Source organism: Heterocephalus glaber, unplaced genomic scaffold, assembly GCF_053883595.1.
Source record: "Heterocephalus glaber isolate CG9 unplaced genomic scaffold, H.glaber_assembly_v1.0 deba00001444, whole genome shotgun sequence".
NCBI classification, from domain to species: Eukaryota; Metazoa; Chordata; class Mammalia; order Rodentia; family Bathyergidae; genus Heterocephalus; species Heterocephalus glaber.
Genome location: NW_028258297.1, coordinates 18,607,450 through 18,612,987, shown reverse-complemented (window position 1 = coordinate 18,612,987; position 5,538 = coordinate 18,607,450). Strand labels below are relative to the sequence as shown.

Below are 5,538 nucleotides of genomic sequence, written 5' to 3'. Positions count from 1 at the left end.
ATACTGAATAGTTTCTCTGGTGTGAGAAACTGAAAGTGTAAATAAGGACTAAATGTATAATAGGTCATGTGAAATAGGAAGAAAAGGGGCAAAGGAGAAGGAAGTGGGAGGGCTAAGGGAAAGGATAGAAGGGAATGGGATTAATATGAGAAAATGGAAAAATAGGAACAAAATTTTTGTAAATAGGGAGGACTGGAGGGGTTGAAGGGAGGGCGGGGCAAGGGTGAAAAACAAGAACCAAGAGAGACTATGTAAAGGTGCAAATTTCTAATGATGAATGTCATTATATTGTATACCTAAAATGTACCAATGATTAGAATGAATAATCGATAATGTGAAATAGGAATGAAAGGTCCAAAGGGGTAGGGGTAGTGGGAGGCGCAGGGGAAAGGACAGAAGGGAGAGGAAAAAATGATGAGAAATGGAAAAAATGGAAATAAAATCTTTGTAAATAGGGAAGGGTGGAGGGCATGAAGGGAGGGCTAGGAATGGGGAAAAAATAGGAACCAAGATGCATTATATAAAGGTACAATTCCCAATGAGAAATGTAATTGTGTTGTATACCTACAATGTACCAATAAAAGAATTTAATACAAAAAAAAAATAACTTGAAGAAAGTGTTTCTCAAAATGAGGTCCAAAGGCCCAAAAGAGTTCTAATGTGGACTCAGTAGTAAACATGTTAAAGAAATGCCCTGTGTGATTACTCTACATTCCGAAATGCCCTACAGAAAAGAGCAACACTTAAAATCAAAATCATAAACATATTTCTGACATGTTATAATTCTCTGTAAATTTATGCTGTGATTACAGTTCTTTGTTTTAAAATAAATTCCAAGCATTAAGAGAAACATAGATGCCTCAGAAATGAACACATAAATGTCTATAAACATTTTCCTTTGATGTTTTCATTATTTTCAAACTTAGTTATTTGAAGAAAAGACAATATATGACCTCAAGCTTTGGAAAAGTTGTATTTCTCATGAAATGGGGAATCCTCCCAAAAGATAAAAAGATAATTTATTGAATGCCTACAAATTTTAAGTCATTCTAAATTTAAAACTAAATAGCTTATGTAAATTAAACTTTACTAAGTTTGTAGCTTTGTAACTTATTTTTTTTCATTTTTCTATAGATTTTATGTTTTGGAGCAATTTTAGATTTATAGAAAATTTGAGACAATAAATACAGAAAGTACCCAGACTCTCCTATTATTAATATTTTATATAATGTTAATATGTAAGTAACAATTAGTAAACTGATATTAAACATTACAGTTAACTAAAGTCTAGTTTATTTTGATTTTCTTAGCTTTCATCCAGTACACTTTTTCTGTCCCAGGATCCCATTCGGGATACCACATAACAGTCAGTTATTGGGTCTACTTTGGCTCCACTTGGCTGTGACAATTCTCAGCCTTTCCTTGTCTCTGATAACTGTGATGGTTTTGAAGAGTAGAATGTGCCACAGCGGGATCTGTCTGATGACTTTCTCATGACAATACGAGGGGTTATGGATTATTTGGAAGAGGACCATACAGGTAAAATACCATTGAAATCACATCAAGTATACATACTATCAGTATGATTTAATACTGTCAATGTTGGCCTTGATCACCTGGTTGAGGTAGTGTTTGTCAGGTTTCTCACTGTAAAGTTGCTTCCCGTTCCCTCCCACCTTTGTATAACATACTGTTTGGAAGGACATTCTTGATAGTAGAGTATCCATATACATGATGTGGAATTCTACTGCATAGAAGATCTGTCTCTTCTGGACATTTATTATTTATTCAATTATTTCTATCACTGTGGCCTCATGGATATTTATTTTATGCGTTGGGTTATATGTCAACACTACTTCATTTTTGTTATTCAAATTGTTCCAGCTTTGGCCACAGGGAGCTCTTCCAGTTGTTTTCTGTGTTCCTTAGATGTACCCTATTGGTATTTTTTGTTTGATTGTTTTTAGCACTTCCTTACTTTTTGGCACTACAAAATGTCCCAGGTCCATCATGGATCACACCTCTCCAGCTTTCCATATGTTTTGTTTTGTTATTGTTGTTGTTGTTGTTGGTGGTGGTGTTGCTCTGCATGGCGGCTTTGGGTGGCTCCTCGGGCCTGTGGCGTGCCCAGCATTGCTTTGTAATTTATTTAGATAACAGTCACTTTTTAAGTCCTTTGCATAAAAATGTTACCAAAACAGGGGGATGCTGTATCTGGGAACTCTTTAAATAATAAATTCCTAAGCACTAATTTTAATAAAAACAGTTTGAGGAACTCTGCCCCTAAAATGAATTTTACTATGTATTTCATGTGTTATCCTACTAAAAAAAAAAACTTAACTAAGAAGATAGAAGTATAATGTATGTGTTTTCTACACATTTATTCAAAATTCTTGTTATTTTTTGGATTTCCCTGAAGAGTATGACAACTGAGCCTCAAAAGTACAGGTAATATGGTTTGGAGAGAAACTAGTTTAGGTAAGACATTCTACTTAAAAGACAAATTGTTTTCTTGTATCATAAATAAAAAGAAAACAAGATTAGGCACTATGTCTCACTCCACAAATGGAATGTATACAAGTGTGGTTAACAAGCACTTGCCTCATTGTTACTTAATTCAGTTCATAAAAAGCAACTCTATCAATGAAAAGTCCTATAGTCTCTACCATAGACTATAAGAATCAAATATTACATCTAAATATAACCACAAAAAAGAAGTTAAAATTAGCTTCTAGACAGTTATGAAATGGTTCATTGAGTCCAGGCTGGTAACAAGTTTTTCTAAGCATTAAATAGTAATAAGCAGAATGCATAGTTGAAAAATGAGGATCAGATCCATTTTTCTTCATACATTGAAAGACGATTGATATACTCAAAAGCTGCAAACTCGTATCCTTCCATTTTCCTCACTATGTTATTACCATCTGGGGTGAGCTGGACAGGTTCCTCAGTAAACTGAGAATCAAAGTTGTCCAACCTGAATCCCTCAGACATATTTGGTTTGAAGGGAGGCACTACTTGCTTTCTCTCCATCATGTCCCAGTCGACATTTTGAAAGAATGGATGCTCCTGAGCATCAGCAAAGCCCTCTGAGGATGGCAACCCAATCGTTCCTTTGGGTCCCTTCTCAGAAAACTCTTCAGCACACTTGCAGCTTCTACAGACAGACAACGAGGTATGCAAATTTCTCTTTCCAAAATGACTTGATTTTATTTTTTGAGTTTTGGTCAGGGTTATCAGAGCTCTCATCAAGATGAAAAGGAGACTCTCCAATCATCATCTCATACATCAGTACTCTGAGAGTCCACCAGTCCACACTGAAACCATAATCTTCCCCCCTTACAATTTCTGGAGCCAGGTAAATTAGGAGTGCCACAGAAAGTGCTGGTCACATCTCCAAGCCTTCCTTACATAGTCAATAGTCGGTGAGTCTAATGTGCCCTTCTGAGTCCAGTAGAATATTGTCCAATTTCAAATTTCTATACAGTATCCCTTGCTGATGAAGATAGTTGAAGGCTAAACTGATTTCTGCAGAGTAAAACCTGGCATGTTCTTCAGGAAGGATTCTTTGTTGCTGCATATGAAACATCAGATCTCTGCCTTTACATAGTTGAGAACAAAGAACAGTCTGCTTTCTGTCTGGAAGCAAGAATGCCGTCCTACAAGAAAAGGATGATTAGTGGCCTGCTGTAAAACGTGCTTTTCTGTCTATACCCGATGAGTGTTGACAAGCTCTTTTTTCACTGCTTTCATTGCATACACACGATCTGATTTTTTCAGTTGGACTAACAGTACTTTCCCATAACTCCCTCTGCCTATCACACGAAGCAAATCAAAGTCCTGAAGACCTAAACTAGGTGAAGCTTTGCCACTTTCCCTGTTGTTCCCTGCCTCATTCTCTTCATCAACTTGTTCTAAAGCCTCATGAGTTGCAAGGTTCTGTGGGGTCGCTGTCTGTGCAGGGTCTGAAGCCATGGGTGATGGACCGACTGGCATCAGGGCGTCTGATGGTAAAGAATGCTGTCCACATTCAACTGTGAGGAGTGTGTGGCACTTCTTGTGAACCAAGAGTTTACATTTGGTGCACTTATACACCTGGCGGCCAAGTCCTCCTACACGGTCTGTGCAGACAGCACAGTGAGCCTGCCTGCTGAAGCATTTGGCTTGAAAAGTGTGGCCATTAGCACAATACAGCTTTCTCCAGTGGCCTGCAGCTCTGTGGTGGATGGATTTCTCTTCTCTGGGACAAGGCATTTTAGGATGTTCTGGTATACAAGGCGATATATGAACTGAGAGTTCATTTTGAGAACATGCGTTTTTTAGTCCAGAAAGCCTAAAGGCCTCTTCTAACTCCACCTGAGGTGACACAGTGTGTGAGTCTCCTTCCTCATCTACCCAGTCTGTGGTGAAAAGGTGTTTATTGTCCAAACACCACATATCTCGATCTTTATCACAAAGGCCCGCAAGGGCGATGGAATTCTCAAAAGATGTTGTCAAGATGCCTCTTCCCAAAATCAGGGCTGATCGGGTAGAGGTGTGGGTCATGGAGGTGTCCAGGAAGAAGGGACCATAGACAGGTTGGCTGCCCAGGAAAACGGGCAGGGAGGGCTCAGAGAATGAGTGCGGCCTGACTTCCTGCAGGGACCACACTGGCCTGAACTCTGAAAGGCTCTCTGTGAAGTTGTTTCTGATAGTGGCAGCCAGGCCTGGGTGGATGTACACCGGGCTTCTCAGTGTCTCTCGGGGGCCGCTGGCTGTGACTTCAGTCTCCCCCACTGCACTTTGACTCTCTAGGTTTTTTGTGCCCGGGCCTGGGGAGACCTGCCCAGAGCTACGGGGTGTTTCTGGACCTGGTGATAGTTCCCCTGGGCTCTTTCCAGTTTCTGTGCCTTTGGTATTTGGGCTTAGGGAGACTTCACAGAGGTACCTTGATTTTGATAGGTCCCTGGTGGTCACTCCCCTGGAGACCGTCCCTGGGGTGTCTGTGACAGGCGTGTGGCTGCTGCAGTGTGGCCTGCGGCCTCTGGATGGAGTCAGCCGTCTTCTCAATCTTTCACAGATACTTTCTCTGCCTGGGGTCCTGAGGCTGCAGCCTCGTGAAGTGGAGAAGCAGCTCAGCATGTTCGCTGTTGACCGTCTCTGGCCAAGTGAGCTTGGGAGACAGTTGGTACTAGATTGTGACGCCCCTTAGAAGGGTTCCAAGTTCTGTTTAAAGATGTTGCCAAGGAAGTGAGGTCATGTCTTGGGGTTCCACAACTGGAGTCTCCCTGTAGTAGAAAACCCTATGGCCCATTTTTTCTTCATATTAAATAAATCAGTGGATACTTACTTTATTATATTTATCTAAGTATCTATGAATATTTTTATCTGTTTATCATCTATCTGTTAGTTTTTTACATTTGAATTACTGGGCTTTTACCTTGCATCTCGAAAGAGAACTATGGTTATATCATCAGACATTTTTTTTTTTTCAGATAAACAGCAAGAGCCTCTCTAAGTCACCAAATTGGTCAGGTTGGACTCCACCTTGTGATCTTC

General features: G+C 39.9%; 1 pseudogene; it reads right to left on the bottom strand.

Moving 5' to 3' along the window:
- Window positions 1-1,311: 1,311 nt before the first annotated feature.
- Window positions 1,312-5,179, bottom strand: LOC147827491 (protein kinase C iota type-like; annotated as a pseudogene).
- Window positions 5,180-5,538: the final 359 nt, after the last annotated feature.